This window comes from Mytilus galloprovincialis, chromosome 11 (genome assembly GCF_965363235.1).
Source record: "Mytilus galloprovincialis chromosome 11, xbMytGall1.hap1.1, whole genome shotgun sequence".
NCBI classification, from domain to species: Eukaryota; Metazoa; Mollusca; class Bivalvia; order Mytilida; family Mytilidae; genus Mytilus; species Mytilus galloprovincialis.
Window position 1 is genome coordinate 72,635,316 of NC_134848.1, and position 9,265 is coordinate 72,644,580.

Below are 9,265 nucleotides of genomic sequence, written 5' to 3' on the forward strand. Positions count from 1 at the left end.
TCGACATCTGGTCATTATGAACGGAGAAATTGCTACAGCCAGTCATTACGAGATCTCAGTCATGCATTACGAAATATCAGTCATGCATTACGAAACCACACCCGTGCATTACGAAATCACAGTCATGCATTATGAACAGTTGAAACGGGACATCGATTAAAACAAAATGTCGTTTATTTCTGTAAATAAGTGTGACATTTTTTTATTCTTTTTTAAACTTAATATCATAAAAATAAGTTTCATAAATGATGTTCATTAACATTGTTTTGTAACGACTTGAAACGGAAATATTTCACAGCCTTTTTCGAGAACGATTTTCGATTATTATCACTGTTTCATTTCCGTTGTTCAATCCTCAGAATGCAGACTTTACTGTCTGATTAATTCTTCCCAGCTACTTTTTATTTGCTAGATGAAATGAATTTTAATAGCATAAAATTAAGTACTTGGATGAGAAATCAGAAATTACATCTGACAGTCACAATGTTGACTAAAATTCCATGCGAAATTGAAGGCGAAAAGACAAGTTGAAGTTCAGCTATGAAATTCCTGTATCTTCTTCACGGTAAGTTTTTTACTCTTTGTTTAATCGAAGAATAAAACCATTTAATAAAATTTTTATGAAACGGGCTTTTCTGTATTGGTCCTGTTGTAGTTTGTGGATAGCTGTATAATTTTGGATCCGAGACTCGAAGACTGTTCCTGAATGAAGTTGCCTTTATAGTTGGTTAATAAAAGTATCAATATATGGACTTTTTCATATTGGCCCTGTAACATGCCCTTGATATTAATAATGGCCTCGGACAGTTGTAATGGCCCTCGGCGTTGCCTCAGGGCCATTACAACCATCCTTGGCCATTATTAACACCTTGGGCATGTTACAGGGCCAATATGAAAAAGTCCATACATTAATACTATAATATATGCACGTGTATCAACGAGTGTAACCTCATTGGTTGATATCTTTGGCGGAAGTACATGTGATACATCCTCATTCTTTCAATATCCAAGTCGTGGGAAGGTCGTGCTCCACGTGTTGTCGGCAAAGTAACTATATTCTTTAACTTTTACTTCCATTTGCCTTGGTGGCAATATAGCCTTGGTGGCTTTAAGACCTTGGTGGTCATTTATATATGCCTTGGTGGCAAAAGACCTAGGTGGTCATTTATATATGCCTTGGTGGCAATAGACCTAGGTGGTCATTTTTATATGCCTTGGTGGCAATAGACCTAGGTGGTCATTTTTATGATTTTTTACATTTGCCTTGATGGCAACAATGAATTAAAAATACTAGCATTGGGGGCGTCAAGACCTTGGTGGTCATTTATATTCGCCTTGGTGGCTTCTTGATAGAACTAGATGGTAATGTTTGACCTTGGTGGCAAAATCTTTTGGGATTTAGACCTTGGGTAGTTATTATCAACCCAGGTGGTCAGATATTTGTTATGCCGTGCGCCAGTTAAAAGCAGGGCAAAGTGCTATCGATATATAAAATATATGTGGAAGTGGGGGCTCTGGACTTTTTGGAAAATTGTAGTTGAAAGGAGAATAATAAATTGTTTATAGGGTAAATAGTTTCTTTTGTTACTTTTGACTGTGTTGTGAACTTTTCATTTATTTTTACATCCTACATACTGATAGAAATGCTATTTAATGACTTTGTTAGAAAAGAATAGAATTATTGAGAAAGTGGAATAATTTAGTGTGACATGTCACTTGATATTCATGTTTTTTTTTATCGGAGTGATGTGTATTGAATTATAAGGTGTCTTCGTCGAGGTCCGCGTTCAGCGGTCTGTTTGATTGTACATATAATTGAATAGAATGTTTTTGTTTTCAGATGGTGTTACCTACAGCTTTGACAGGGTGACGAATGAAGGAGAAGTAATATGACATTGCACGATGATTCATGTCAATGAGTTTGAACAACCTTTTTAAAAGGAAAGGATTTTTTCTAATCAGAATATGGTGAGAACAAATTGCAATTGAAGTAATGTTTTGATTTCTGAAAATAGGAAAATAATGCATGGGGAAAATATTGATACTACACTAAATTATGTATGTCTGTGTTGAGAAAGGCAGAAGATGCCAATATGGCACGGTACTAAAAAAAAAAAAAAAAAGAAAAAAAAAATCTGTGATGGAAGCAGCTATGTTCAAATGAACCTATTTACAAGTAATGCTAATAATTTTTCCGTAATTTCATGATGTTTTCTATTGGATGTGTAATTAATTTCATTGATGTGTTGAAATATGTCACAAAAATCTTTTTGTCATGGGAGATTAAATAATGGTTGCAATATTTTTGTTTTGTTTTGTTTTATCTAAATCAATAAATAAATATAATGTTGAATGATTTTGTATACTAGTACAAATGTATACTTAAATTTTATGTATGGTTAAATTTTTTAATTTAAATTTCTTTGTCTACAGTTCGAGGGACACTGATTCCCTAGTGGTTTTCCACGTGGATTGTAGGCAAAGGGATTTTTCCTTTTCAAAGTGTGACTAATGCTGTCTTTTAGTACAAATACACAATTTGTTATTCTTTAATATATTTTCAGTAGACATGTGAAGAATCGAGTGGAAATACAATTGTCAATGTTCCTGATTAAAAAGTAAAGAGTGTGTTTGATTCAACAACAGTAAAGAAAGAGACAAGCCAGCATAGTTTACACTTGGAGGTTAAGTCCCTTTGCTTACAAGCTTTCCACATGCTGAAGATGTTATTAGAATAATGACAATGTTCATTTTGATATGAGTTCATTGCCTTAACTCTACTTTTAAAAGTCTGTATGTGGTCAAATTCATGAGAATTTATTGAATTATGAACGATTTATAAAGAACTGTTTACATGCATCTTTAAATGTTTAGAAGTGTTTTAAAGTAATTTTAAAAGGAATAATATTTAATAAAAGTGTTGAAGTTGTTTTGAGTATTGGGAATACTATTCCTTAAGGGAAAGCCTTGCCATTGGTATATTTTGAGATTGGCCTGCAAATATGCTGTATGGACTTTAGAGTTTTCTATGCCCATAACTTAACATGAACTGGATGCAAGATTATATCAATCACTGAGGATTTGTGTATTACCTCATTGGTTGATATCTTTGGCGGAAGTACATGTGATACATCCTCATTCTTTCAATATCCAAGTGGTGGTTGGTTTAAGGGCTATGTTTGGTCAGGCAATACATATTGCCTGTTTGGGTTGATGAGGTTCTTGATAAGTTTCCCCCTCTCCCACCCATAAGTACCAAAATGTGGATATGTTTTTATATTTATATTTCAATATTGGTTTTACATGTATGCATTTTGGGTTGATGAGCACGAGACAACATTAGAAAAACATGAGCATTACCATGGGATCATGTTGACAAAAAAAACCTTCGCTTTATCGATTTTCAAGGGAAAGGTCAATAAGGGCAAGTGTATTGGCATGTTTGTGTTTGCTTTTTCATTACAACGGTAAAAATAATATTATATATCTCGGATGACAATAATGTTGATTATAATGCTTCATTTTATGAGCTCCAGAGTAGTCTTATAACTGAAAAACAACTGTGCACTATATCCAGTGAGTTCTTCTGCATTGCATTGTGCATGGTAGTCCACATTTTGGTTTCTGAAACGTTAAGATATTATCTTGTATTCGGTTCTTTCCTCTAGAGTTTTCTATGCCCATAATTGAAAACCATGACAGGCGGTGGTAGGCACGGCAGGGGTCGAGGTGGTGGTAAATGGAGGGGTGGTTTCAAACCCAACCAGTCAGCCACTAGAACATCACAGAGAAACCAATCCGTATCCGCCGCCAAACGCCAGCGTATAAGTGACTCTGATTCCAATGTGTCTGAAATTGCAGACTTTATTCAATCTGTGTCAAGGGATGATAATTCCATAAAGGTTCTAGTAGATGAACTGCTAAAAAATCAAAATATTCGAAATTGCCTTATAGATGTTTTCAGATCAGATGTTTTTGACGAACTTCAAAACCATATTAATACACTTGAACTTCGCTTAGATGATATGGAACAGTATTCCAGAAGAACTTGTTTAAAGATAAGCGGTATCCCAGAACCTGAAACAGCCACCTTTGATGAAGATACAGACTCTAAAGTTCTGTCCGTCATAAACAAAATGATAATCAAACACCATGACAGAAAATTGTCTCTTCGTGATATAGGCTGCACACATCGTATTGGCGAAAGAAAAAAGGGAAAAACTAGTGATATCATAATTCGCTTTATATCATACCGAGAAAGAGCATTGGTGTACAGTAATAAAAAGAACTTGAAGATGGTCAATAATGAGCAAGATATTGTAAAATAAATATATGTCAACGAGGCTCTAACATTAAAGCGTGCGACACTATTTCGAAAAGCAAGACAACTGAAACACGATAAGCTTATAAACAGCTGCTGGACTCATGATGGGAACATTCTAGTACGGAACTTAACCAAAGACGAGACATTTCAAATTAAAACCGAGAAAGTTCTTACTCGGTTCCTTAAACTAAAGATTTCTTCCGACGTCCCAGAGACTGATAACCAAGCTAGAACACCACGTCCAACCTATGCAAAAAGTTCAAATTCCTTAAGTGTCAGCGCAAACATATTTCGACCGTTAGCAGGACTGACATCAACACCTGTAACAAGTGAGGTCCCATTGAGAGCCCGCTCATCATCAGCTAACTCTAATAGAAGTTATTAAAAACAATCTGTACATAATATTTCATAGACAATCTGAATCATATTATATCTAGTGCTAATCTAATTACATAATTTCTATACATATGTTAATTGAAGTCATATGAAACGAGTGAGTGGTGAAAAATAATGTTTATCCAATTCTTGAACCAATACAGGTATATATCGTAAACTTAGTCCTCTGTGCACGATTTTATTATTTTTTACTTAAACATATCGTATAATCGTCAATTTGTTTTCCCTCTGTCTGTTATGATTTAACAAATATGGCTGCTCATTAAATGCCGTGTTATGAAGCCGAAGTTTAGCGATTGTCAACTTATAGTAAACAAATAACAAAAAGCATTGGTATTGAGCACAAACATTTATAATCAGATAATTGTTTATTTTAATGACAGATCCATGATTATTGCGATCACCGGATTTTTACGAAGATGGTCACGCTCAGGGGTGAATTTCACAAAACATCGTAAGTCTAAGATTACACTTACGTCAAGTCTTAAGTCAAAAACCAATTTCACAAAAGAACTTACGTCAAAACTTACGACCAACTTTGATCGTAAACTTAAGAGTGCCTCTACCCACACTTAAGTGTCTAAGAAATACTTACGACCACTCTTACGATTATCTTAAGTATTTATAAAATGATTGCAGCGTTGCCAATTTTTTTCTTCATACGCCATTTACGTAGAAAAAGAATATATAGAGACCGTACGACCCCACTAGATATGTATACAGATGACGAGATAATAAACCGCTACCGTTTTCCAATTCAAGGGTCAACGCATACACATATTAGCACCTTAATGTATATCAAGAAAATAAATCTACAATTTTGCATCATATATATTGTGGATTTCATAATGAAGATTAAACAGTAAACATGCTTGGAAGAGAGACGCATAGTGGTCACTCAATGTCCAGTGGCTAATATGTCATGAAATTCAGGATTAACGTAATTATACGATAAAATAACGGTTCCATAGGAGAGCCAAACTCCGGTAAACATATGGACACATATCAAGGTGACAATGAATATTACCCAGGCAGAGGCGGTGATTCACAAGCTATTTAACGAGCACCAGCATATGGCATAGAATGAAGCAGGGATGGGGTAATCGTAATCTGTAATCGTAATCGACGGTAATCTGTAATCGACCCTATTTTCGATTACATGTAATCGTAATTTAATCGATTATAGCAAAAACTATGATGTTATCATCGATTACATTTCGATTACTTTAGTAAAATAGTTTGATAAAATAAAACCTATAATTTAAATGAAAATAGAAAAATGCATATATTCATCAGTTTATCATAGTATTGATGAAATAAAGTGTATCATTATTACTTTAGAGTTTATCATATACCTTAGATCTCCATTTGGATTAACCAGATCTCCTTACAAATTTTACTATATTTCCAGCTCTTGAAATAAGCGATTTCAATGTTTGTAAATACTTCTAGACCATTTATATAATACACAAAAATGTTCAAAATAAGAAAATAGATTCAAAATAGGAAAATACATGTAGTCCGAATTTAAGTTATGTACTACATTGAAGTAGTAAGCGTAATTGTAATATAATTCCTTAAAGCTTAATTTTCAATTAGAGTTCCAATTTATCTTAGAATAGATAACCATTGATTCGTCCTAATGGTATGACATCAAAATAAGGAAATAATACAAAATTCACTTGATTTGGAAAGTTTGAATAAGTAAGAAAATCATATCCATATATACTCGGCATATGCAACATACTACCATTTCATCAACAGACCACACACAGGTCATGTGGGGCATTTGCATCATGGCTTAATCTAGTTTCAACACTAATAATTGGAACCAAAAAGGTTCTTCTTGTTTAGTGAAGTTTGAGTTTTCAACGGCTAATTTTTTAGGGCTTCATAGCTAGTTTAGAATAAAGAACAGCAATTGAAGTGTTGTTATACTTTTCATACTTTTCATTCAACAAACTAATTTATGACCTGCATGCACGTGTCGCTTAGAACACGACAATTTGAATGTACCAAATGGTCAATATTTATCATCCGTGTAATTTGCTCTATGGGATATTTGCAAACTTTCAACTTTTAAATTATTGTAAAAGTTCATAAGATACAAATATTTCGTTTGGAACACATCCTTTTGCTCCCTCCATTTTCATCACTTGAATGAGACTTTCCAATTTAATATTGCTTTCTAATCGATAAATTCATGTACAGGACGGGCAACTCTCTTTATTTAAAAATACAATCTACACTGCCGTTAATTACACATGATGTTGTCTGCTTGGAGTCCCCGCCTTAAAAAAAGAAATTGCCAAACTCTAAAATACTAAATTCCTGCATTACATGATTTGTACCACGTTGGACCAACATTTATAGAATAAATACCAAATATAGAAAGTTGACCTACAATTCAAAACATAAAGTCCGAGGGCACATAAAGGAAAAAGAAGATTTATTTTTGGCTAAGGGTGCCGGTTGTACCTCTCTGCGTTTGAAATAAACATGAATATTTACCTCTTTATCTTTTCTGTTTTATGAATCCTAACCCTGAGCTTTCTATTATTTGCCAAGAAATCCACGCTCATAACTCTGGTGGACCTTCTACGGCACCAATTAATAGACGAAGATTAGACCTCCATACATGTACGTGTCGCTTATGCAATCAGGGACGTTTCAAGGATATTTGAAAAAGGGAGCGTAGAATACAATCTTACAAAAGTTTGGACCTTTTTTTGGCTAAAAAAATAAAATAATTGTGAAGTGCACTAATGTAACGGTTCCTGACTTGGAGCATGCATATTTAATAGTTAAAGTATCAGGGTTGATGCCGAATTCTCTCGATTAATTGTCTACGGTACATTAAAATGAGTTGGTGGATCCAACCAGCAGAAAACCAATAACGAGAAATACCAAATTCTAGGGTATAAGGCGTTACTTTACATTTCAATAGTCATAGGCCAGGATTTTAAGAACGTGAGGCATAATTCCGGTCACTATATGCATACGGAAAATATGTCGACGAATTGCTTCCTGGAAGCAAGCAATTAAATATAAGTAAACTTCTTCTAAATGTGGAAAAATTAAAGAATTTCCCTCAGAAAAAAGTATATGTACATAAGTTGTATAATGAAGACTATCCATTTACAAATGATTTAGTTATAAAAAAAACATATGCATATTTTTTTTTAATTTGAGGTTTCTTATGACTTTAAGGCAAACTCCACAATAAAATTGAAATTCTTTTTTTTCCTTTATTCCATTTTTATAAATTGAGTTATTCCTCTTTGTACTAGTTTCGGCAAAATATCAAATTTCCGGTTCGATGAGTCTTTTCATACCGTCATTTGAATCTAAAATTTATTCTAGACTGAAATCAAAACAATTCCATTGGCATACTTTCCTCTTTTTTATCATCGAACATCTTAACACACATGCAATAATTTAATGTACAATCCTTTTCCTAATTATCCCTAGCTGCATGTACCCCTAGACATGACCCAGTTTAGAAAACTCCAACATGTCTGGTTTTTGGAGTGTTTCATGTATGCAGTAAGTACTTCCCCTTTTCCTCTTCTCTTTCAATCATGTTTAATTTTATTGAGAACTAATAAATGCTGGATTTTATCCATTCAAATACCAGCACAGAGTGGTTATAGCTATTGATTGCATCTTGAGACTTTCTAAAAATTCTTTCTGTATTTAATCTGTCACATTCATCTTTGTTAAGTCCAAAGTATACCCGTAGTCTTTTAATAGGTTCTTTATTCCAGTTTATATTTTCATATTTATCTTTGCAACTTTTTAATTTGCCTAGACATATGGCCTCTGTTTTCGATCGGTCAAGTTTAAGAAGACCTGAGAGTGTTCCAATTACTTCAATCAAGTTTATATATATATAACATCTCCATGCCTCATATATCATGTACTGCAGTACGACGCTAGATTAAAACTGACGAGGAAAGGTAACACACGGCCGAAAGCTTTATTATTGTGAAGCCCAGGTGGTCATGTGGTCTAGCGGGACGGCTGCAGTGCAGGCGATTTGTTGTCACGATATCTCAGTAGCATGGGTTCGAATCCCGGCGAGGGAAAAACAAAACATTTGCGAAAGCAAATTCACAGATCAAACATTGTTGGGTTGATGTTTCGACGAGTTGTTGAAAAACCAATTTTTTTTTGTATATCATGTATAATAATTTCATGGTTATTTATTGTTAAGTCTGATATTTTGACAGTAGGATACAATTGTTGGACCATAAACATGGTGTAGGAATTTAAATGTATAATTATTATGTTTATTGTATTATGATTCTTTAAATAAGTAATATGCATTATAATAAATATATTATCAATACAGCTTTCCGTATATATTTTTTTAAACCTGTGAAAATTATTTTTGTTATTTTGTTATCACAAATTGACTTGTTCCTATCTATTTTTTGTTGAATAGCATATTCAAAACAGAGACATTTATATAGTGATTTTTCGATATTGTGTTTCTATTAGTTTAAACAATATTTATTTAGTTAAATCATAAAAAAAACGATA

The 9,265-nt window shown here is 33.4% G+C and overlaps 1 long non-coding RNA gene across 1 annotated transcript; it reads left to right on the forward strand.

Moving 5' to 3' along the window:
* The first annotated feature begins 1,013 nt into the window (after positions 1 to 1,013).
* Positions 1,014 to 2,912, forward strand: LOC143051362 (uncharacterized). Its single transcript, XR_012970726.1, has 3 exons — positions 1,014 to 1,047; positions 1,841 to 1,968; positions 2,565 to 2,912. It is a non-coding gene; the product is annotated as an uncharacterized LOC143051362 (long non-coding RNA).
* Positions 2,913 to 9,265: the final 6,353 nt, after the last annotated feature.